Source organism: Pinus tabuliformis, chromosome 3_2, assembly GCF_031772625.1.
Source record: "Pinus tabuliformis cultivar Carrire ecotype Pingquan chromosome 3_2, CPIR1, whole genome shotgun sequence".
Lineage (NCBI taxonomy): Eukaryota > Viridiplantae > Streptophyta > Pinopsida > Pinales > Pinaceae > Pinus > Pinus tabuliformis.
The window spans coordinates 359,556,148-359,582,363 of NC_142302.1; positions in this window are offsets into that span (position 1 = coordinate 359,556,148).

Genomic DNA, 26,216 nt, shown 5'->3' on the forward strand with positions numbered 1-26,216 from the left:
CGACATCACCAAATAGATTACCCAAATTACAAGAGGGATGTTCAACAATTATGGCATCACCTTATTCATTATGGGAAAGCTAATCACCTTGTGTGGATTTCAAAATTGTTTTAGCAGCTGCAAAACCCTCCAAAATTTTAGCCTATACTTGAATTTTGGAGCGCGTTGTCCATCCTGTGATCGATCATTCCTTATTCACTTATTGGTAAGATGATGATCTCAAGCTCCCTTCTTTGATCTTAAGAGTCGTTCACGCTTTTATCTTTATACAGTATGTGTCATCTTTGGGCATGGGGATTATCGCTTATTGTGTAGAGTGAAGTTGTTTTGTTTCAAGGGGAAATGTTTGTGAGAATGGGTTGTTCTCATCACATATACACGTTTCACACTCATTTCATGCACTCTTGCAAAATTGTTGCCTTTATCCTCTCAAAGTCTATCATCGGAGCCACACTTGTCGTAAGTTTCCACAAAGATTGTTGCATTAAGCGAAGTATGTTTTATATGTTCTAGATGGTATATGTAGTATCACTAAGTGTTCAAGTGTGTGATCATAGTCAAGTTCTATCACTGTTCACATCAGTTCCACTGATCCCATAGTTAGCCAAATTCAAAATTTTCCCTAGAAGCCTAGCCTCATTTAGCTTTCTTAAACTCTGCGCTTTGCATCTGCAACCCCCAATATTTTCCCTTGCTTGTCGGAATTGTGTAATGCACAGAAATCCCAGACTCCCTTGGAATCCAAAACTACGTAGTGGCTTCCTTCATTTTCCTTCCCTCAGTCGAAACCCACTGTCTCCAAAAAATGCGCAGCTTTGTCCCTCGGGCATCTTAACTGCCCAGTCCACCTTGCCTCCTGAAACTATGTAGATGTTTCCTCTCAGGGCCTTATCCTGTAGCAGTCACTTCCCCCTTAGACTGTGCATCTTTGTCGCTCAGTGGCGACTAAGAAGCATGACATGCTAGATGACTCTTAAGGAGTTGAGGAGAAAAGATAAGGAGACCAAGGAACCCAGTGTATGATAGAAGATTGGAACTGAATGAAGACTCCATCTGATGCATAATGCTTTGGAGGGTAGGTACGAAAAACAAAGCACATATTTTTGAAATACACCTCTTAGTGTAGCATGAAGGACCGCTTATCATTGTCATATCATTATGTCGTTAATGACGTGCATGGTTGCAAGCACTGAAAGTATTTCCATGTGTTTCCTCTGAGTGTCTACTCCCTTTCACTTGTTGGATCAATTGTCGTCTTTTGGCATGTTTGGTTGTCATGCCATGTTTGCGAACCTTTCTGTTGACCTCGAAGGTTTGTATTTGTGTATATGAGTTGTCCTAGCCATGTAAACACATGTTGAACTCATACACAAATTTTTAAGCACTGTCACACAAGTGTTATCACGGTCGTCCTAAAGTCTATCTCAAGTGTTGCACTTGTCGCTTTTTATTCTAGACAATATCACAGAGGGTAATGTTTTGTCTTGTTATTCTGATGGTCTATTTTGTCGTGTCATCGAAGTATGCTAAGTGTGTGATCTCAATTTCAAGTTACTAACAAGTTCACCTGCCTCTAAAACTTAGCCATTTTTCCAAAAAATCATCTTGACCGGGAAACTTTCTTTCACCAGACCCTGACTGAACTATACACTGCATAGTCTCATCCCTCAGTGATGCAGGCCTACTGCCTAGAACTACGTAATGAACAGTCATTGTCCCCTAGGGTAGTTGCATTACTAAATTCTAGAGCTAAGAAGATTGCCTTCATTCCCATAATTTTGTAGTAGCTTCTCCTAGCTTGACCTAAACTGCACATTTCACAAGATCAATCATCATGCCTCCTCCCTACCTAGTGTAACCTCACAATTCATAGAGAACCAAGCCTGCATTGCCTTCCAAAACTACACAGAAGTGTCTCCCCCATGTCCTCCCTTAGCCAAGAATCACTGATATCTAGAATTGCATAGACATGTCCTCCCATGCCCCTCTGCTCCACAGTCCTGCCTTGCCTCTGAAAACTATATAGACCTCCCTCCCAGGGTCCCATCTTGCAACAACGAGTGACAGTCTCAACTGTGCAATCCTGTCTTTGAGTGGCCTCTGTGAAATTTCTCCTGACAGTGAAGACTGTGCTAAGGAGTTTCTCAGCTAAGTCTCATCTATGCTCTGCACATTCTCAGTGACCAATCTCCCTCACTGTCACCTAGAACTATGCAATGCATAGTTACTGGGCCCTCTTTCCTAGTTTTTCACCTGTCCCAAGACCAGTCCATGGATAACAGTGCATCATTCAAGACTAGGGAATTCTTTGGATTTGACGTCATCCTGTCATGACTGAATTGCAGGAATAGGTACACTGCTAGATCATGATAAGACGATGAATAAGGAGAAGGAGGAGCGAACATGCTAGAAGACTCACTTACAGCTAGACAGATGATGAATATTATCAAGCACAAGAAAATGGAACACATTCATGCAACCACCTCTCAAGACCAAAGATCATTGAATACCTCACGTCATCAAGCTATGTGGAGGAGAAGAGAAAGCACATCCAAGAAAATATCCATCATTGAACAACAACAACGGCTTGACATTGCCACCTCAACAAGCTAGTCCATGTCAGCAGTGCCATGTAAAGTCGTGTCATGAGTTGTCAAAGGCCACATCACTATTATGGGCCTAGTCTATTGTAAATTGAATGTAATGTAAAGTGGAAGTCCAGTTGACACACAAGAATATGAAGAGTAATGTAAGTTAAAAATTCACAGGAAGTTGAACACCAATGAGGGTAGTTGAAGAGTCACAAGGGTCAAGAATCACGCTTGGTTATATATACCCCCTCATTGTATGAGCAGAGGAATTTTTCACCTTAGCTCCTCCCACAAAGCATAGAGAGGTTCAGTCATTTCTTTAAGGAGCAAGGACTAGCTTCAATGTACCACTACTAGGGCTAGTGATGTATGATGTAAATATGTGTCTTGGAACTTTTTCTTAGTACAAAATCTTTTTCAAGCTAGCATGTTTCCATGCATAACTTATGGATGTTTATAAGACTATTCTTTGAGCATTTGTAATTCATGTTTGTTTCACATGTAATAAGATAGTTGAACTATTTCGGTTGTTTTAGTGCTTACCTAGTTAGGAATGTGTTGTATTAGTTATCACTATTGTCTCATCCTTGCGGACTACTCTGTAGGATACTAGAAAAACCTTTCTCGCTCATTGGTTATAATGACCATCAAATCCATTGTAGACTATTGCGCTAGATGCTGGATGAATCTTTCCCTGTATTTTTGTTTTAAAGACTGCCACATCCGTTGTGGACTATTCCATTGGATGTTGGAAAAACCTTCCTGGTTTGTGTGTGTCTCTTCCTGGGTGGTACTATTACCTCTCACTTATAGGCTCACTCTTCTTCCCCATTTTGCAGTAAGAGAACCTTTACATAGTTCCATTGCACACTCACCAAGCACACTTACCTTGTTGTTCGAAGATCCCATTGCATCAATTTCTCATGCTGACAGCTAGAGCCAAGATAGATCTTCGAGGATTTGGAAATCGGGACTTTACATCGGATTAGACTCCTACACCAAATGGTGTGAGGCCTAGTTGGGACTTTATATTGGGGAGATCCCCTTGGTTGACAAATGTCAAGCATCATCAACAAATGGTACTAGAAGGAGGGCCAGATGACAAGCTGAGCCCATTGCATCTATTTTGAATCTCTTATCTAAAATGGCTCATGCACAAATCGTACTCCCGGGGTGTTTCTCCATTTTTTTCCTTTATCAAATTTCACTCCCTGATGAGCTTATTGATCACTTGTCCCAATTAAAGTTTGACGGTGAGGATGGAATGTCCATAACTGAGCACATTTCCAATTTTATTCAATTTTTCGAACCTTACAAAATCGATTGTGAAGACTTTTCTTGAGTTCTTTTCTTCCTCACCCTTGAAGAGCGTGATAATCGGTGTTGCCATACCTTGCTGCTTTCATCCATTCCCTTCGTTAGTTCCTCAAGCAGATCCATCAAGCCTTCAATAAGTATAACTACCAAGATGTTTATGGAAGAATCAATCGCTTAAGAATGGAGCCTAGTGAATCAATTGAGAATTTTTCTCATCGATTCCTTCACCTTTGCTATGAAATTCTGGAAGAAGATTTGAACTGTGATTTCTTGAAATAAGAGTTTGAGAACTTGTTTCTTGTCTCTTCATACGGTGAACCTGAACCAACTCTTATGAATCATGAGGCACCTCAAATCATGGAGGAGGAGCCTACTACCCCTTTTGTTCCTTGTCCTTGTTTTTCAGTCCCAATGTGGGTTGCCTTCTTTCAGTGATTGTCAAACTAGCAAGTCTTCAAATCAAATCTCTAACCCATATTCTCATTCTTCTCCTGCTTCAATGGAGGAAATTCCAGAATGGCTCAAAGGGCCTACAATGAAGACTCACTCCTCCATTCCACAAGAGGATGTCACCATTCACAACTCTAATTTCATGGCTGATCAATATTTCTATTATCCTCTATCTTCTTCATGACTTGACTCTTTATACCATGACATGCTTGATCATTTTGATTCACTACTATCTCTTCACAATCTCTTGATTCTCAAGTTGTTGGCTCAAATTGCGATCAGGTACAAGGCAGTTACATTACACATCTAAAGGAGTAGAAAGGTGATGATAATTCAATTTTTCCTCTCTGTTTCGAAATCTTCCACATCAAGACAATGAGTTTTCATTTTTGAACGATTCTCGATTTTCTAATCTCAATGGAAACTTTAGTACAATCAATTATTTCAATCAACCCCCAGCCTTGGGCAGTAATCATTCCACTGATGATTATATTTCTATGTGTCATGATTCATTCCCAAGCACATCATATGATATTTCAATTACTCATGAAGATTTTAATTTGGATCTAGAGTGTGCTTCGGTCAAGGAAGGTGTTCATATCAAAACTTTTCTTTCACCTCACTATCCTTTGTGTCCTACCATTCACAACACATCAACTTGCGACGAAGATAGTCCATGTTCTTTTGCTTCTTTATCTAATGAGTTATTTTCGTGGGTTGACATAAGGTGGTGAGGCTTTCCATGATGAAATTGAAAATAGTCAAAGATAGAGAACTCTTCCCACCCCTCATCATCTCTATTTTTGCGTGAAGGCAACTCTTCAAATCAGCTTGCTCATGAGATATATCACCAATGTATTTATCTTTGAATGTGATATCATAAGGGCCTCTTCAATTGAGTAATATAATTGTTGAAGTTGGAAATTCTGATGAAACCTCTGAGAAAGATGGCTGCCATCTGGTGAGCAGTTTTGAAATCAACAACAACAAGTGTCCTCAAACCATGCATGATCTAGTTCAAGCTTCAAAATGCAATTCTACAATCCTAAAAAGTTCCAGGGCCTGCTAGGGAGTCGAGGCACTTCAACTTCCGTTGATGGTTATGTCAGGATCTCATGACTATAGTAAGCCCCTGGAACTAAATCAAATCTGGTTTCTCTAGCACAATCCGTCTATCAGCATGGTTTCACTCAATGTGGATTTTCGAGTGAATTTTTTCTAATATTTCAGGTGCAATTTTTCAAATTTTCAAGATTTTACTTGTGACTGAATTTAAGGATCTGTTACAGTTCATTTGTATTTATGCAAATCACTCACATCAAAATTGGGTTGGGAATGTCCATCTCTCATGAAGTCATGGAATTGTGAAGTTGATCATCTCAAGGACTATCTTTGCCTGCAAGAATCATACTTATCAAATTTCTCCCTTAATGGTCAGCTGCTCTATCTTCTTGTGAATATTGTATTGCAAATATGTCCTCTCATCACACCAGAAATTTCCCAGTGTGATGATAAATGCACAAGCTTTCACATGAATAAAGTTTTCTCCATTCACCATGCCTCAACTGGTCTCATGAATTCGTTCTGCTAGCATCCTTTTTAAAATATTTTGATGACTATGATGCTTGTATAAGTGGTCACCAGTTGCAGGAAGTTGGTTTGTCGTATCTGGCTCGCACAGAATTTGGTTCGATTATTCAAAACATTCACAATATTTTTCAAATTGACTTTTCTTTGTTCATTGCAAACTCAGAATCTGATGTTTCAGTATGATCATCTGACCAATTATCTATCTTGGGTGACTGTCATTCATCTTATCATTTTCCCATCAACATATCCAATGATAGTTGTTTCACAATTTTTTATCTTCATTGTTCAACATCTCTCTATTCAAATTTATGTCAAGTGGGTGAGGGACTTCAGCCTTCGTTGATGGTTATGCCAAGTCCTCACTATCTTGGAATGAATATTAAGAATGATCAGATATATTTTTCCTTATAAGATTCCCATTGTGATCGCGCTCCTCGAATCAAAAATTTGTGTTTTCAAAGATCACAAGGTTTTCAAGAGGACCATTATGAATTTTATGGTCCAATCACCAAATGGCTAGAACAATCATACTTGGCAAGCTCTGTTGCAGAAAGAAAGTCTCAATCTTCCCTCATGCTTGCTAAGGAGCTCGGCGTATATGAGGATACACCTACAAGAGGCTTCTAAGGTTTGTTGAAAAATGGTATTCATTGAAAAGGGAAGCATGAGGATTGGATAAAAGTAGTGGGTGTGACAAACCTTTCTCCCTGCAAGTAAGAAATTCCCTTGCTTGTGAAAGTTTTCCAAGGTTGTGTATCTTCTCTTGCACGTTGTTGTATATATTTTTTAATCGTTCATATATTTATTGATGGAGGTCGAGAACGACTAAGGTGGCTTCACTGGAAATTTCATTATATGTGATCCTACCCTCCCAGGTGATAGGTTAGGTGTAGGATTAGTTGCATCTTAGTTTTCTTTCCTTGCGCTCATCTTGCACCCGTTCCCAGTAGTTTTCCCTGGTTTTCTCATTATGGTATTACATCATGTTTTCTTAAGTAATTTTTTCTCTTCTCTTTTGATTTTGTTTACGGGTTCTGTTTTTTCTTTATTCCTTGTCTAGCTTTCCTTTTGGTTTTGTATCATGCAAATAAGTGGTGTGCCTTACTATGTTGTGGCTTTCGAATGTGTGCGTGGCTGAAGTTCAAAGAGTCTTGTGACACTATAACACTTGGTTATTCCTCTCGACTCTACATTATTTTATAATTGGTTGTATATTTTGGCCAATGAAGTACTAACGGAAAATATGATATGTCTGTAAGGAGGGTTTTGGTCCAACCATGAACTTGTGTCTAGTTTGGGAACCTCATGCCTATACTCACTTTTCGGCTTTTGTGTTTGCAATCTTATCCAACTAGTAGAAATGGAGAAGGGGAAAATCTAAACAAGAAAACGTAAATTAGATGTCTTTATATGCTTCTTTGAAGGAACAACCTCTCCTGCTCTTAATAAGTCAGGACCCTTCTTCTGCCCCAAAATAAATAAGTTCTAATGCACAATTCTCTTTTAAAAAAATAATAAAGCTTAAAGAAGAGAAAGGCTTCTTGCGCAGAGAGGTGAAGCAAGCAACTCCACTAGGGTTGTCTAGGCTCGCTAGCAGTAGAGCAATGCTTGTGTTCCCACGTCACTTCGTGGGGGTACTGGCCAAGCCTGCTGCTCGCAGAGCAACATCAGAGATGAAAAAATATACTCTTAAAATCTTAAGCTCGTGAGCTAAACTACCCTTCCAATTTCAAAACATTGTGATCTAGTTGAATCTTATGTTTTGTTCAACTGAGAAGACAAAAAGGGGACCATGTATTCCCTACACAAAAAATGAACCGAGACAAAGAAGTTGGAATTTAGCCAGTGTGTCACCAAGTGTTTTAGCAGTTGCAAAAACCTCCAAAATTTTGGCCTATACTTGAATTTTGGAGCCTACTGTGGATCCTATGATCAGTCATTCCTTAGTCACTTATTGGTAAGTTGATGATCTCAAGATCCCTTCTTTGATCTTAAGAGTCGTTCACACTTTTATCTTTATACAGTATGTGTCATCTTTGGGCATGGGGATTATTTCTTGTTGTGCAAAGGGAAGCTTGTTTTGCTTCAAGGGGAAATATTTGTGAGAATTGGTTGTTCTCAACACATAGACATGTTTCACACTCATTTCACACACTCTTACACAAGTGGCACCTTTATTCTCTCAAAGTCTGTTATCATTGTCACACTTGTCATAAGCTTCCACAAAGGTTGTTGTATTAAGCGAAATATGTTTTATATGTTCTGGATGGTCTATGTTGGATCACTATGTGTTCAAGTGTGTGATCATTGTCAAGTTCTATAACTATTCACATCAGTTCCACTGGTTCCACACTTAACCAAATTCTGGAGTTGCCCTAGCATCCTAGCCTCATCCAACGTTCCTGAACTACGTGCTTCACATCTGAAACCCCAATATTTTACCTTACCTGCTGGAAATATGCAATGCGTAGAAATCCTATCCTCCCTTGGCATCCAAAGCTGCATAATGGATTCCTCCAGTGTCCTTCCCTCAACTAGAACCCACTATCTCTAAAAACTAACTAGTTTTGTCCCTCAGGCATCTCAGCTGGCCAATCCAACTTTTCTCCTGAAACTGCAAAAATGTGTCCCCCCAGGGACTTATCCCACAATATTTGTTGTCGCTTCAAATCGCGCCAGCAACAAAAGTGTTGCAGGGGAGATATAAATCCTCCTAGTGATAGCCTTTGGGTTGATTATAGACCAGTGCCTAGGACACCTTAAAGAGAGGAGTGCTTAAGAGATAATCTATGAGGGGTTTTCAGCACTCCAATTATCACGTAAAAAGGTAATAAGATGGGCTTGGTTCAATAAGTCTTCACTAAGGTAGTTTCAAGCCAACACATGGATCCAAATGCTGGGAGTATATTGGGGCAATCTCAAAGAGAAATGGCCTCTTCTTTCAGTGGCCGACACAGAACAATGAGACAGCATAAAACTAATGTTGTAGAAATGGTGGAGAGGAGGAAAGGAAGGAGGGAAATAGATGCATAGGGTTGTAACAAACAGAATCCTAAGTAGCAATGTTCCAGCATAAATATGGAATTCGATGTATAGGGTTGTAAACAACACTAAATCTTAAGAAAATATTTTCCAATAGAAATATGGAAGAGGGAGGAGGTGTAGTGATAGAAACAACTGGGTGCAAAATAAGGTTTCAGACCAAACATTACATGGGTATCATTCTATGCCAAAAGCTAATGTAGATCCAGGCTAACCCAGGTCCTATAGGTTAGTAAAATACACAAGTAAATATGTAATTTTATAGGTACTACAATGGTAGTGAATAACGCATGTAGGTCTGTGATAACACAGGTATTGTCTTCTATTGAGAAGCCAAGATAAATCCATGAATTAGAGAGAAACCAATAGCTCATTACACCATTTCAGACGAGGAAAAACATGTTATGAAATGATATTACAGAAGGGAAAACATACTGCACATTGATCATGCTTGGAATCACTATGGGGTGTCATCAATCCAATATGAGTCCAACATACTAGACCTTAACATCCGACACAACATCAATCAAGTCTCCCATGAATGAGCAAATAGAACCAAAAGGGCATCTCAAAATTTAGACCTTGTGAGTGAGAAATTCTGAAAACGACCAACCAACCCCTTTGTTAAAGTGTTGCTTCCCCCTTTTTATAAGACGAGGGGGAGTTGGAATTACAATTTACAAAATATCTTAGCCCAGGGCCAGCTATCCAATGGACTAGCTAACTGGGCTTGCGATGGCACTGATGCCCAAAAATATTACAATACGGATCTTCTCCCTTGCTTGGAAATAAATGGAAATTGCAGAACTAATGAAAGAAGGAGGAAAGCAGAAAGATGAAGGAGGATGTGTCCCTCTATTGTTCCAATGGAATCCCCTGATCAAGCCACGTCCCTGCTATGATGCGTTCCTCTATTACAAAACTGTTTTCTATCATTTCTTCCTTTACAACGTGAACAACCAATTCTATGGAATAGGGAGTGGGTTGTTGCAAGTGCTTGTCTCGACAGTCCTGTTTCATAGCATTTTATCATTGTCCCTATACTCCCTGTTCTATGATCCTTGAGGACCTCTACAACGAACCCTACATGCTTTCCTATCATGAAGAAACTCCCATTATGTCCCTCTTCATGAGCATAATGATTCCCTTTTGCATCATTTCCCAATAATCTTCCTTTTAGCCTAGTTTACAAGACCAACGCTAATGATCTGTTTTCTCCTCATGCTGATTTGTAGAGATTAAAACTGGGACTAGCATCATACAGTGCTACTGAGCCTTTTCTCAGTTGCTCCTATCCTCTTTTAGCATGTTTTTTAAATATGGAGTCGAGGCTTCCAGGTCTAGAAGCTTCATAACGAAAGTCTGGTAAATGGTTGGGCTGGATGGATCCAAGGAAGTCAGTTTGGGCTCCTTTCCCCTATTAGGATGGAACCAATCCAAGAGATAAGGCCTTCTCCACGATAAGAGGAACCATCTCCCCTCCATCCAAGCTATATAAACCCCTCCTTTTACAAGTTACACTAGTTTCTAGTCTTAGTATTTTTGGAGCTTGAATAATCAGTAAGACATCTATAGCTTGTAGCTCTCTAGTTTATTTTTGAGGGAGAATAATGTGTTTGGTTTGGTTTGAGACTAAAGGGAAGAAGCCTTAAAACTTCCATTTTTGGGGCTATCCATGAAATGCTAGCAGATGTGTGGGAACCCGGATACGTTGGACAAGACTAGCAACGTCAAGGTATTGATTCTAATCTCTTTCTAAACTTATATGAATACAACTATTAATTTATTTCCTACATTGAAGTGTTATCTTACATTTGATGGTTTAATGTTCCTTGACTTGTTAAGTAGGTTGAATTCAATTTGTATGCTATCATGTTTGTTGTTGTTGTTTTTTTTCTTTTTTTAGGCATTTGAAGGAAGGAAACGAAGAGTAGCTGGAGTAAGGAAGTAGGATCATCACCAAGTGGAATAGCGTTCTAAGAGGTAGGTCTTATTATTTGATTCTAGCTTAAGGAAGTTTTCCATAGATTGTTTGTTTGTGGCTAGACCCTCTCTCTCGGGCTAGAGAAATTGTTTGTGTCTGCAATGAGAATTTACCTGCACCACAAATTGGCGACTCCACTGGGGAGCTAATCCTTCTGTTTGATTCGTTGCCATTTTATGGTTTTGTGTGAACTTTTCTAGTATCACCATTTCCCTTTAGTTTTCTCTACTTTTCCTGATTTATTGCTTTGAGTCTGAAATTTGCAGTCGTAGGTCTAGTTTTGGCCTTGAAAATTTTTATTTTTTTTCTTGAACCCATCGATCAGCGCTCTGTTTGGCCAAACAGTTGCACCGACCAGGCCTATTAATGCTAGTTGTAGTCTGGCCAGTCGTGCCGGTTGTGCTGATCATCGCTTGTTGTCAGTTAGGCAGTTGTGTTGATTCCTGTAGGTGAAGATTAGGGTTTCTCCTGGATCATAACCAATGTGTCTTTCCCTCTTAATTTCTACCTCTCAGTTCATTTTGCCTGTGTTCTCCCTAACCAGAAAGCTTCATTGGCTTGGTTTGTGTGCTTGTTTGGTTTGCCTTCTTTTACTTGATTTTTTGAGTATTTGGATGGTTTTTGACCCTAGGGCATCTAGGTCGTCATCCATTCATCTATTTGAGTGCTGAGCAAGTCAAGTTGTAGGTAATTTGTCCCATCCATTTTCATTTTTTATTCCTTTTATCGCTTTGATTACAATTAAACAAGTTTGAAGAGTTTCATTTGTTCTTCTCTTGATTAAGCATCTCTTTTCGGGCATAGATTACATTACTTGTCTTGTTCTTGATTGAATCGTTACATCATTGGTTTGGAACGAATTCTCTTTTCGTGCTTTCCATTTGATTGATGTTGATCATTTTGAAAAATTTTCATTGAAGTGTCTGTGACAAATTCATGTTATCATTCCATTGAAAAATACATAATTCTAGTTTACTGAATCAATATGTTACATTAGCTAGCATCATTGAAGACTAGAGTCACATCATCATTTGTATTCGAAAAGAAATGAATTCTCTTTACTGTTAAAAGGACTAGTTGAAGTGCATTCAATAGGAAGATTCACTGCATTTTGGAGATTTATTAGTGAAAATTTTTATTCTTTCATTGTTGCATTGATTGTGTGTTCTCTATCTCTCAATTAGTGTTAACATTCATCGAAGACAAAGATTTCCTTTCTCATATAGCTTCATGTAGGAGTTTTTTTCAGTTGACAGTGGTAGGGCCTTGTAATTGAAACCTAAATCAAGATCAACGGTTAAAATCTATTGAATTAACCTAAGTAAGCATTGAAACGTATCGCTTATATTTAGAGGTCTAGGCTAGAGATGTGTTCTAGCATTTTTAAACCTAGCATATGTCGTTCGCTTCAGCACTAGACAACACTAGTACAAACTTGTGCTCCTTGTACTGTTGCATATATAAAAGGAGACCCCACTAGGTTGCAATCCTTTATCCATTGGAAGTTGAGTCTTCCGCCTTGTAAACGTGATACACCAAACATAGTATTCGGGGAGATTTCCTGCCTGTACTTCTCAGTTCGCTGGGAGGTATTCTGTAGTTCATGGTTACCTAGTAATCCTTTTGCCTAGATCATCCAAAGTAGTCATTTTGGTCTTTTTGACTCTTTATATTTAAAATATCGTCAAGCACTTGATCTTTCGATATCATTCAAACCAAAAGAAACAAGAGTCACCTTTTGCCCTTTTCTCGACTCTTAAAACATGAAAAGGCAAAGTTTTGTTCGAGCGTTTTAAAATTAACTTCCCACGAAATATTCCTGGTTAAAGTTATCTTCCTTAGTAATTCTTTAGGGTCGATTCCAATGGCAACATTTCCAGAGTCTATTAGTGAAGGATTCCCCTCGGATTTGAATCCTAGTCCTTTTCCTTCATTTGGAAACATTGGTGCTCCTTATATGGAAACGTTGTCCCTCCCTGGGTTAACCATTGGTTTACCCATCTAGTTATTTTCGACCTCGGTGGTCCCGAGTGTCCCGACCCGTGCCCAACCATCTCCTTCATTTGAACCACATCACGTTGATTCTATGGTTGACCTCTCACCTTCTTCCCATATTTCTTCACCCTCCTCTTCTACTTCACTTGGTGAAAGTTTTAAATCTAGTAACTAGGAGGCTAAGAAGAAGAAGAAGGAAGATAAGTAAGAGGCCAACTTTTCATTTGTTGCTCAAAATTCACCTCCTGTACACAAACCTTTCGATCCTCCATCAAAGGTAAAATTCCATTGCATGCTATGTAAGGGTGACCATCTCCTTCGAGATTTTCCTAGCATTCCTAGAGTCTTAGAGGTATGGTCTCAAGACCTGAATTCACCATCCCTGTCGACCTCTGGAGATCATGTTGATGCTACACCTTCAGCTAATGATGGTAAGAAGAATGGAAAGATTAGATTCCCCCGTAGGTTATGTGAAGGGAAGCCTCTTCTTCACCTTTGTCCTCTTATGGATAAAGCTTCCAAAATTTTAGAAAACCTTACACCTCCTCAACCCCAACCTCCTGTCGGTTTTATCAGAGGATTTCTTCTAGCCATCTCCTAGTTGGTAAAGAGATTAACTTGGATTAATCTCTTGCCCATCCTACTCTTCCTGAGCATGACTCTCTTGTGTCTGTTCTCGACCAACCATTTTTCGAAAAGAGTGTCGACTTGGCTTCGCCTTCAGTTGTTCACATTTTTCCTGAAGAGAGTGGTGATCATACTACTCATGTTATTCTCGTCTCCTTAGATTATCATGATTCAGTTGTCTAGGAGATACCTTCTCCTATTCTCGTACAGCAGGGGGCAAATCATATGATACCCCCACGAATTAGTTTTGTCATTTCTTTTGATTGGAGTCAATTGACAATATTCCACCTCCCATCTTATGTGCCTTTCTAGATCACAATACAAGCCTATAATATGGTAGTACATGGCACTATATTAGATGAAAAGAATGCATGTTATCATCATGTCTTCTACTACTTGGCAAGATTTGGGTTCCCCACAGCTTGTACCTGTCACCCAGAATCTGTTGGCTTTCAATAGAGGAACCAGTCAACCCTTAGGGATCCTTTTGATGTTCCCTATTACTTTGAGAGGAAAGACCATCTATATAGACGTGATGGTATTCCCACGGGGGCTTCACTGAGCGAGCAATACCATACCACGTGGGTTCATATTGGGGGATATATATTGTGGAAAAAATGACGTAATATATTGGGGGATATATAGGGGGTAAAGGGTTTTTATATTGCTAGGTGTAAAAAATGAAGTTGAAATTTAATGAAAAAATATAAAAGGATATAAAAAATGTTAATAAAAAAATGGATACCTACAATATCTATTGAAAGTAGGGTTTTTTTTAATTGGAAAGGTGTATTGGGTTCATAGTGGGAGGGGGTTAAATAATGTGATTTTTAGAGGTATTTTCCAATATGTATTCAAAATTAGGGGTATTGTTTAGTATCCCACGAACGCACGCAATATGTCAGAGGCTCATTGAGTGAAGCCCCCGTGGGTAGTCCAAGGTCACTTAGATTTCAATCTTCTCCTTGGATGTGACTATGTTTATGTCATGGGAGCTCTTGATTCTTCACTTTTCTGTGTGGTTTGTTCTCCACATGAAGGGAGAATTGTGACTATGGATCAATTGTCATTTATTGGTCCCTAGGTGCCTCCTTTGGAACCATCATCCCCTATTGGCTCTTGTTCGCAAGTAGTACCTTCCCCGCCATAGATCAAATATGTGGCTACCTGTTGCATCTTCGCATCTGCTGATGATCACATAGATAGTATTGTACATTATGTATTGGGAGCATTGGAACCCGATCTATCTTTGGTACCAAATGATATGTATTCCTCCCAGAGTGTGGTTCTTTTGTCTAGTGAATTCCTCTTGGGAGCCATGTTCTCTTATGGGTCATGAAATAACGTCCTGAGGATAGTTCCTGGTCTTGTGTCAACCTCGTTAAAAATTGAAACAATGAGTCGTCATGATAGTTCCTGGTCTTGTGTCAACCTTGTTAAAAAATGAAACAAAGAGTCATGAGGATGGTTCCTTGTCTTGTGACAGCCTTGTTAAAAAATGAATCAAGGAGTGCAAACATAGTTCCTTGTCTTGTGTCAAGCTCGTTAAAAAATGAAACAAGGGTCTCTAGGATAGTTCTTTTACTGTGTCAACCTCATTAAAAAATCAAAAAATCCCTTTTCAAAATCAAGTCTTTGATTAAGATCTCGTAAAATCCCACCCGAGTCTTTCCTGGATCTCAAAAATGAACCTTCATTCCATCCACTTAGCTGAATGAAATGAAGCTTGGGGGGCATGTACCTTGAATTGAGTCATTATTCTGGGGGCATGCAAACTTATCACAAGCATAGTTTTTCATTTCAAACTTGTGTAAACATGAAACTGAATCCAAGCATAGTTGTTCATTTCAAGCTTGTGTAAACATGAAACTGAATTCAAGCAGAGTTCCCCATGGTTCAAGCTTGTATAAAAATGAACCCATCTCCATTTTAACCCTCATGATTGCCATTTTTATCACCCTATCTCTTCATATAAGCCTTGGTTTTTTCCTCCATTCCATCACCATCATCTCTTTCGACGATCATTCACTTTCACTTGGTTGTTTTACCCTTTCTTGAGGAACCACATCGATGAGTGGTTTTACTAGCCAACCTCTTGACCTCTTAGTTTTTGAGCAGTTACACCATAACCGAAACAAGTTGCTACCCTTTATACCACTCGTTCCTCCAGGATGAGTCACCTTTAAGCTCTTTTCTGACTTGGAAAAAATGAAAGGCTTGCCAAGTATTTTTCCATTTTAGACTTGTTAAAGAAAATAAAAGCAGGGAGTCATCTTTGAGCTCTTTTATGACTCAAAATATGAAAATATTGCCAAGATCTTTTCATTTTGAACTCGTTAAAGGCTGCAAAATTTCATTTACCTAGTATAAGTTTACCCATTTTTCAGGCTGGGATAAACTATTTATGAAAAAGTTACTCCTTGACTGAAATGGTCAAGCGGTTCTTTCAAGTATTGTTTTCTACCTTTTTGGGCTCGAGAGACAAATGTATGAAAAGGGACCAATAGAGTTTTCTCTTCCATGTCTTTTTGAAACTCTCTAAACATGAAAAAGATACCAAATTACACCTTTGTCAGACTCATTAAAACATTAAACGACATCGGCTTCGTCACCACGATGGACCTGAGATTCTCCTTCTTAGTGGTCATTAATCTTACTAGGTTGTATTCATCCAAAGGATGGACTTATATTACACACATATGCTATCCCCGTCAAGCTTGTGTAAAAACAACTGGGGTACTCACCAGAAATGGTGAGGGAAAATTGGAAGTATTTCATCAGTTCTATTCACTTGAGGTAGCCTGTCGCTCTTGAGCATTGACACTCATCTGATTTTTGTGTCTAGTTTTGGGACAGACTCGCTCTGTCACTTGACTCCCTAGGTTTCGGGTTATCCATTTGAAACCTCTCATATGATCTCTGCCATGTCACCATGACCTTTGATCGTATGATGTCAAATGCTGCCAAACTCCAGAGTCGTGTCATCCATATGTTCAAGAGAAGTCTTCATACCTGTACATTGTCTGATCATCTTTGATTACTCTCAATCATTGCATCCCTTTGTCTCGTGTCGATGATGTGGGATACATCATGGCCCTCCTTCAACACAGTCGCTTCCTGTCGAATTCAACTCATTACCGAGGAAGTTGGCTGAGAGACTCCCTTATAATACCTTAGAGCTTGCATGCCCTAATGGCAAGTTCTTCACACTCGATGACAAGTTCACATCATTCGCTTTCAATCAGGTGTTCGACTTCAGTCCCTTTATTCACATTTCATGGATTGTGCTGCTGGTACCTTGAGAGCCATTGTCATTATTGGTGGTTTTTGTCATGCTTGTTAATGGTCCACATCATTGACTAATAATCAAGTGACTTTCTAGCATGTTTGACTTCAAAACATTCATTCACATGTTAGTATTTGTACTTTGATTTGGTCATGTTAGAGCACAAGAACCTGGACTCAGATTACAAAAGTCCAAGTTGCGAGGCAATGTGACATGATCATGCTGATGTACATGTCTCTTTCATATGGATTGCTACGACCATACCATGAGTTGTTATATGTGATCCTTCTCATTATTGGATGGCTACATCCATACCTTGGTTTCGATATGATCCTCTCTATTGGATGGTTGCTCCCATGCCTTGGATCCATTTACATGATCATTCTCTAGATGGCTGCGTCCATACCACAATTCATGTATCATTTGTCAGAGTTTTCTGTGATGCATATGTATCTATGTTTGCTTGCAGGATTTCCGAGAATGGACTCTGGTTCCCCGCATCTATTTATAAACCATTCCACCCCTCACTCTAGTTTGGCCTTCACGCTTTATGGGGCATTTGTTACACAACATTTTGTCACTGTCCCTGTACTCCCCATTTTACAATCCCGGAGGACCTCTACAGTGAACCCTACATACTTTCCCATCATGAATAAACTTCCATTATGTCCCTCTTCATGAGCATAATGATTCCCTTTTGCATCATTTCCCAAGAATCTTCCTTTTACCTGAGTTTACAAGACTGACACTGATGAGCCATTTCCTCCTCATGCCGATTTGCAGAGATTAAAACCAGGACTAGCATCGTACGAAACTATTAAGCCTTTTCTTAGTTGTGACGATCCTCTTTTGGCAAGTTTTTTAATATGTAGTCGAAGCTTGCAGGTCTAGAAGCTCCGTAACGAAAGTCTGGTAAATGGTTGGGCTTGATGGAGCCAAGGAAGTCAGTTTGGGCTCCTTTCCCCTATTAGGATGGAATCAATCCAAGAGATAAGGCCTTCTCCCATGATAAGAGGAACCATCTTCGCTCCATCCAAGCTATATAAACCCCTCCTTTACAAGCTACACTAGTTTTTAGTCTTGGTATTTTTTGAGCTTGAATAATCAACAAGACATCAATAACTTGTAGCTCTCTAGTTTATGTTTGAGGGAGAATAGTGTGTTTGGTTTGGTTTGAGACTAAAGGGAATAAGCCTTAAAACTTCCATTGTTGGGGCTATCCATGAAATGCTAGCAGAAGTGTGGGAACCCGGATACGTTGGAGGAGACCATCAACGTCAAGGCATTGGTTGTAATCTCTTTCTGAAATTTTATGAATACAACTATTGATTGATTTCCTACATTGAAGTGTTATCTTACATTTGATGGCTTAATGTTCCTTGACATGATAAGTAGGCTGAATGCAATTTGTATGCTATCATGTTTGTTGTTGTTGTTTGTTTTCTTGTTTCAGGTATTGGAAGGAAGGAAACGAAGAGTAGCTGGAGTAAGGAAGCAAGATCATCACCAAGCGGAATAACGTACTAAGAGGTAGGCCCTCTTATTTGATTCTAGCTTAAGGAAATTTTCCATAGGTTGTTTGTTTGTGGCTAAACCCAGTCTCTCGAGCTAGAGGAATTGTTTATGTCCGCACTGAGAATTTACCTGCACCATAACTCCTTTTTTGTGTAGAGGAGTGAGGCTCCATGCTGAGCCATTAAGTCTTCTTGAGCCTCCCATAATGTTTCACTGCCACACCATACTGTTAATTAATGCTCTAGCTACCGACCCATATGCCTTTACTACCCTGTACCATGATCTCGGAGCCTTGTTGTGATCGGAGCCTTTACTCTTACAGGCACTGTAGAACGACATGTTTCAGTGTTGCTTAGCCCGCTTTTGTTTAACCCCTTATACCATTGTTCTATTTATATTACCAGGGGCTTAGCCATCGGGCACTGAGACCTTTAGACCTGTGTCTAGGGGCCTGTTTCATTTGTAACACAAAATCCTACATCCTGATGGTTTACAATGCTTGCCCCTAAGACTTCCCCTTTGAACCCTGTGATCATCTATCTGCTAGGTCGGGCCCACCGGAAGTATCACAATCGCACTGCGGGAGGGGAAAGGCCCATTATCTTTTTACCATAGTGCAAGCCAACTTGTTTGGATGTGAAATCCTTATAAAATAGAACATATGAAACATCACATCCGAGAGGATTTCCCACATATCGCAATCGTAGGCCGGGAAGGAATATTGGTGGAGGAATAAACTTTACTTCGTACAATCGTCGATCGGCGATCCGCGGGGTGACGTCATCATATCTACATGGAAGAGAGACAAAGGGTCTGCTCAACCTTTGTTTTTCCATGAAACTCCTTTGTAAACTGATTTTAGCGTTCCCCGACACTTTTACGCTAGATCACAAAATTGGCAGTTCACGAGGCTTTTAAAGTGGTATCCCCTCTGTTCTGTCGATTGCCAATATCGCGGAGTTGCGGGATTGAGGGATTGTGATGTGTTGGCATTATGATTCAAGTGTTGTCCTTGATGGCAACTCACTCAGAGGTTGGTACAGTTGCTCAGAGGTTGGTACAGGTGATGGCAACTTAATCAGAAGACAGATCTTAGTACAGCAGGCCAAGAAAGTTCATACACGCAGGTTCATTAAGCCCAAGTCGCGTGTACACGTAGGTTGGCTTCAGTAAAAGAGCGTGTATGTGAAAACGTACCTTTGGTCCATGGCGGTTAGTCCTTGGAAGTTGTGCCTATGGTTTTGGACCATGGCGTCTCGACGGACGTGTTGATCCCTAGTTTTGAAGTTGATGGTATTGTGTTACTATGGTTTTGGACCGTGGTATTGTAAAGGGCCTAAGGCTATATAAGGAGAAGATCATTAGGCAAATGAAGGAGGCAAGGTGCAAGAGTGTGTGTGAGTGATGAAGATCTGAGGAAGTGTGAGATTCAAATGCTGGTTATGGGTTGGTGATCTGAACCAAGGTTTCACTCATGTGGAGGATGATGAATGATGGAACGAGATCTCAAGGCTTGGAATGATTATCTTCATATGGTTTGCCTGTGGATAGATCAGATCTACTGACGCATGTTTATTATTATGATCTGGGTATGTTTTGATGTCTGATATAGCTGCAGAGTTATAAGTTAGAATTTGCAGATCTGTACGCGGGTTGGTTTTGGTAAAAGAGCGTATACACGCAGGTTGGGTTCATCCAAGTAGCGTATACAATGTGAAGTATGATATTTGAAGATGAAGTTGGATCTGGTTGTTGTTATGTTGTCTGGTTGTTGTTGACAGGGTTACAGTGATTCAGAATTGGGTGTTTCAGTGATTGATGATGCAGGTTGTTCTACAATGATGATTGTTTCATGGATCCAGTATGAAAATGTATGAAACGTGGTCCCGGGAAGATCATAGGCCGGCACCTACGTACTGGTAAACATATCAGCCAGTACAAGAGCCAAGGGGGTTGTAGCTCCCTTCCAGGAGCAGCTGGAAAACGAATGAAGGTTGTAGCCTTCTGTAGGGTTGGCACCTACGTACTAGTAAATGGATCGGCTAGTACAAGAGCTATGAAGGTTGTAGCCTTCTGTAGGGTTGGTACCTACGTACTAGTAAATGGATCGGCTAGTACAAGAGCTATGAGGGTTGTAGCCCTCTGCAGGTTGCAGCCTGCGCGCTGGTAAATGACTGCACCAGTGCATTGTAAAAGAAGTTTCTTATTAAAGAAGAAAGAGACGAATTGCAGCAGGTGGTTTTCACCCACATTGGGTTTCCACCTTATATCATGGTGTTCATGTGTGTGGCTCTTGTGTGATGTTCTGTTCTGTTATTCTGCACCTGTTTACTGTTAATATGCTTAATAATGATCTGATGCATTTACTGAAGATTAAGCTAACTGAATTATAAGATCTCTAGATATACGCGAGTTTCATTAGACACAGTAGCGTGTACACGCGGGTTCACTTAATTGAAGTAGCGTATATGTTTCTGAGCATGAAATTGAAAAAGTTTGATTGATCTGATAATACTGATTCACCCCCCCTCTCAGTATTATTTCCAACAATTGGTATCAGAGCAGGTCCTTCAGAGAAGCTTGATCGCTTGAAGGAGATTCGTAGAACAATGGGGAAGAAAGCACGTCAGAAGAAGAAGGCAGCTCAAAGGAACAATGACAACCTGCCGTTGAATTCAGATCCTGAATCACCTCAGAATGAAGATGGACAAACAAATGAAGCATCAGATCAAACCATAGATCAGCAAGATCTACCTAGCAAAAAGGAGAATGCCCTCAAAGAAGAAATCATCAAATTAGAAGATCTGTTGGAATGTGCCTCCAGAACTCGACAAATGCTGCTAGCACTGAATAAAGAGCAAGAAAACGAGATCCTCAAACTAAGGCATCAGTTGGATGAAGGAAGGAAAGCTGAAGAGACCTTGAAGAAGCAATGTCTAGACAAAGAAGAACAACATCAAGTTGAGGTAAATATCTTGAAAAGTAAATTAGAAGAAAAGGATAAACTATTATGATTTCAAGATAGTACTAAGATCTTGGATGATATTCTTAGTAGTCAAAGGTCCCCTGCTATCAAAACTGGTCTTGGTTTTCATGAGTCTATTGAAGGTGAATCTGTTTCACAAAGTAAGACAAGAATCTCTAATGCAAAATCTGAAAGGCTCTACAAGGAGATGAAAGGTCAACCTCATCAACAATCAAGGAAAGAGACTCCTCAAAGAAAATCTTTTACTCCTCCCATGAATAATGTTGAATGTTATGGACATGTTGCAGCCATATGTAGAAGAAGAAGGTTTCAAGACCATCATGCAGAAAGATCATCACATTCAAGGTACTTTAATGGATATTGCTTTTCTTGCAATATATTTGGCCACAAAGCTGCTGATTGCTATAAGAGGAATATGAAACATGTAAGATGCTATGCATGTAACAAGTTTGGACATAAAGCAAGAGATTGCAGGAACAAAGCTCATGATAAGAAGAAATCATCAACATGCTTGAAGATATGGAAGAAGAAGGAAGTTCAGCCAGAAAGATGTGGCACAGCACAGACATAACAGACTCAAGGGGAGCTGAAGATGTAAAACTTCAGTGTTCTAATTATCATACGCAAGTTTCATGAAGTAAAGCCGCGTATATACGCGAGTTTCACACTGAAAAGTCGCGTATATGTCAGTTTGTGAAAAAGCAGTGGGGACAGACTCAGAAAAGGGGTCTGATATGATCCAGTCCAGTATATGCTCTATTGGTTAACAGTTACAGTCTGCTGAGGATGTTTGGAAATGTTTTGATACTTGTAAGATGCTAGAAGTGTTTAATCCTAACTTGATGATGAGATCTTGATGCTTATTACTGATGTATGCATGATCAGATCTAACTACAGATGGCACAGGCTCAGGGGGTTAGAAGTTGTTGATAAAGTCTATGAAGCTAAATGATACATCTTGTTGTTTGATCAAAGGAATGGCATTGCAGGCTGATGGTACAGATCATATATGATGAATGATAGTCATGGTCTTGAATGAATTGCTGGTCTTAGAACTTGCATCTACTTAGGGGGAGCATGGATGGATTGATACAACTTGGAGCCCATTCAGAAACTTCAGCATGTATCTCTTTTATGGTATCTCTTTCATGGTGTCAAGGTCATGTAACGGCCTATTTTGGTTTCCCCACTATGCCTGGGATGATTGATGCAATACGATTGGTTGTCATATGTAAACTTTTGATGTATCCCCACTTGGTTGGGTGGATGAGTCAATGTTTGTATATCCTCACTTAGTTGAGAGATGGATGTATGTATGAGTCTTTGGTGATAGGAAGGTCTTTTATGGTGTATAAGTCTTTGTTCTTCTTGAAGAACATCTTTTGCAGATCTTACCTATAGTCAAGGCGAGCATGAACAACACAATTCAACAAGAGCAGGATGGATAGATTGGTACACTTTGGCATACACAAAGGGGGAGCACATTTGGAGATTGCAGCAGGTACTCAGGGGGAGTATGGACAGCAGAAGGTATACCAAAGAAGAGAATATCTTGGTCCGCCCTTTGCCCTTGATGTCAAAGGGGGAGAGTGACTTTGTGTGGTGGTTGCCATCAAGTCCAAAGGGGGAGATTGTTGGCATTATGATTCAAGTGTTGTCCTTGATGGCAACTCACTCAGAGGTTGGTACAGTTGCTCAGAGGTTGGTACAGGTGATGGCAACTTAATCAGAAGACAGATCTTAGTACAGCAGGCCAAGAAAGTTCATACACGCAGGTTCATTAAGCCCAAGTCGCGTGTACACGCAGGTTGGCTTCAGTAAAAGAGCGTGTATGTGAAAACGTACCTTTGGTCCATGGCGGTTAGTCCTTGGAAGTTGTGCCTATGGTTTTGGACCATGGCGTCTCGACGGACGTGTTGATCCCTAGTTTTGAAGTTGATGTTATTGTGTTACTATGGTTTTGGACCGTGGTATTGTAAAGGGCCTAAGGCTATATAAGGAGAAGATCATTAGGCAAATGAAGGAGGCAAGGTGCAAGAGTGTGTGTGAGTGATGAAGATCTGAGGAAGTGTGAGATCCAAATGCTGGTTATGGGTTGGTGATCTGAACCAAGGTTTCACTCATGTGGAGGATGATGAATGATGGAACGAGATCTCAAGGCTTGGAATGATTATCTTCATATGGTTTGCCTGTGGATAGATCAGATCTACTGACGCATGTTTATTATTATGATCTGGGTATGTTTTGATGTCTGATATAGCTGCAGAGTTATAAGTTAGAATTTGCAGATCTGTACGCGGGTTGGTTTTGGTAAAAGAGCGTATACACGCAGGTTGGGTTCATCCAAGTAGCGTATACAATGTGAAGTATGATATTTGAAGATGAAGTTGGATCTGGTTGTTGTTATGTTGTCTGGTTGTTGTTGACAGGGTTACAGTGATTCAGAATTGGGTGTTTCAGTGATTGATGATGCAGGTTGTTCTACAATGATGATTGTTTCATGGATCCAGTATGAAAATGTATGAAACGTGGTCCCGGGAAGATCGTAGGCCGGCACCTACGTACTGGTAAACATATCAGCCAGTACAAGAGCCAAGGGGGTTGTAGCTCCCTTCCAGGAGCAGCTGGAAAACGAATGAAGGTTGTAGCCTTCTGTAGGGTTGGCACCTACGTACTAGTAAATGGATCGGCTAGTACAAGAGCTATGAAGGTTGTAGCCTTCTGTAGGGTTGGTACCTACGTACTAGTAAATGGATCGGCTAGTACAAGAGCTATGAGGGTTGTAGCCCTCTGCAGGTTGCAGCCTGCGCGCTGGTAAATGACTGCACCAGTGCATTTTAAAAGAAGTTTCTTATTAAAGAAGAAAGAGACGAATTGCAGCAGGTGGTTTTCACCCACATTGGGTTTCCACCTTATATCATGGTGTTCATGTGTGTGGCTCTTGTGTGATGTTCTGTTCTGTTATTCTGCACCTGTTTACTGTTAATATGCTTAATAATGATCTGATGCATTTACTGAAGATTAAGCTAACTGAATTATAAGATCTCTGGATATACGCGAGTTTCATTAGACACAGTAGCGTGTACACGCGGGTTCACTTAATTGAAGTAGCGTATATGTTTCTGAGCATGAAATTGAAAAAGTTTGATTGATCTGATAATACTGATTCACCCCCCCTCTCAGTATTATTTCCAACATGATGTGCAGGACTTTGAGACTACGGGATTGTGATGTGTAGGACTGCGGGACTGTGGGACTGTGGAATGCAGGGCTTTGATAAGGCCGATATGCGAGATTCAAGATTGCGAGATTGCGGGAAATGTAGGACTTGCACACCATCTATAAGTTGATAGATCGTAAGCTTATTGTCGGGACCCTACCAATAGCCAATTAGCCTAGTTCTACCGAAATGCTTGATTTTTGATCTACCTTGGTACTTTGGGCTTTCTTCTTTATTTTCTATCTTTTCAAAGGTCCGCTTCAGTATGCTCTAACTTCTGATCTAGAAGTCCATTATTAGAATTCCATATACCATTCAAAATCTCTTTCTAAGCACTATGAAAAGTAGGGGGTCCTATTAAGATCACATAGCTTATGTGGCTTGGGAAATGACTTCAGCTTCACTTCTCTTTTGCACTCTTTTCACAGCTGCAAGCATATTTAGCATTGAGTGACAACATTGGCTCCTATTGGGGATAGTGCCTTGCTCGCAAGGTGTTGAGAACCTGCATATCAGTATCCTTCAGCATTGGGCATGGAGTGAGAAATATATGAACTAACATAAAGTCTCCATGAACCTTTGTTTGCACGGAGTCACTTCCTCCTCAAACTAAAATGCAACAATAAAATGTCTAACAACTAGATATTTAAATGCTCAGTAAGTGAGCTTATTTATGTACATTCCTACTTATGCACAAGGATCAATTCACCTAAGTGAGTTCAACCCTCTAATGGAGCCAGGCCAGCACTAGAGTATAAGGCCTTATGCCTTCATATTGCTAAAAAATAAAAAATAAAATGAGTGTGCACCATGAAAAATCTGCAAATAAAAGGCTTTATGTATGCTCCAATATAACCTCTACTGCTAATCGAAGAAAATTCCCATGTACTCAACCATAGGGTCATGGAATGGACTAGGAAAATTTTTAGCTGCCTCTTTTTCATGAACAATCTGCTGACCAATATCTGCTTGGCTAGGGCAGCCACAAACACTTCTCTACTCCACATCTTTAGATTTTTCTAGAAAAGCTTGTTGCTGATCATTTGTTACCCATTTGTCAATGGGCCAACCCTCCTAGAAATTTGCAATAGAATCTTCAATTTCTGAGCTGTAAGATTCAAAGATTGGAGGGCCTAATGAGAATTCCTGACAGGGACCTTTCTGCAATAAGTAATCACAGACACTATTTGGTATTTCAACTTTAGGCTCTTCTTGAAAGTTTTTCTGCTTGGAGCCTTCTCCCCACTTGCTGGTAAATAACCCATTTTTGACCCCAGCGACCATCCCTTCCTCCTCTGAATAATATGAATCATGCTTTGGAGGAGGGTCTTTGTCTTGTTCTCCAGACGAAAGATGAGCATTGCAAACTAGAGGCTCTTTGTTGACTTCTTGATGGGTTTCCTCTTCTTGTGCAGCTTCCCTTGACTAGAAGCATTGTGGCTTTGCATCACTTGACTCTCCAATCGAGTCGTATTCATCATCGGAAGGAGAAACATCCCATTTGGCTCAATCAAACCCCTGAGGGTTTGTAGGTAGTTCAATGATATTTCTTTCTTCACTTTCTAGCTCAGTGGGTGATGCTTCTTGATGCGAGCAGATGCTTTCTTGGAGTG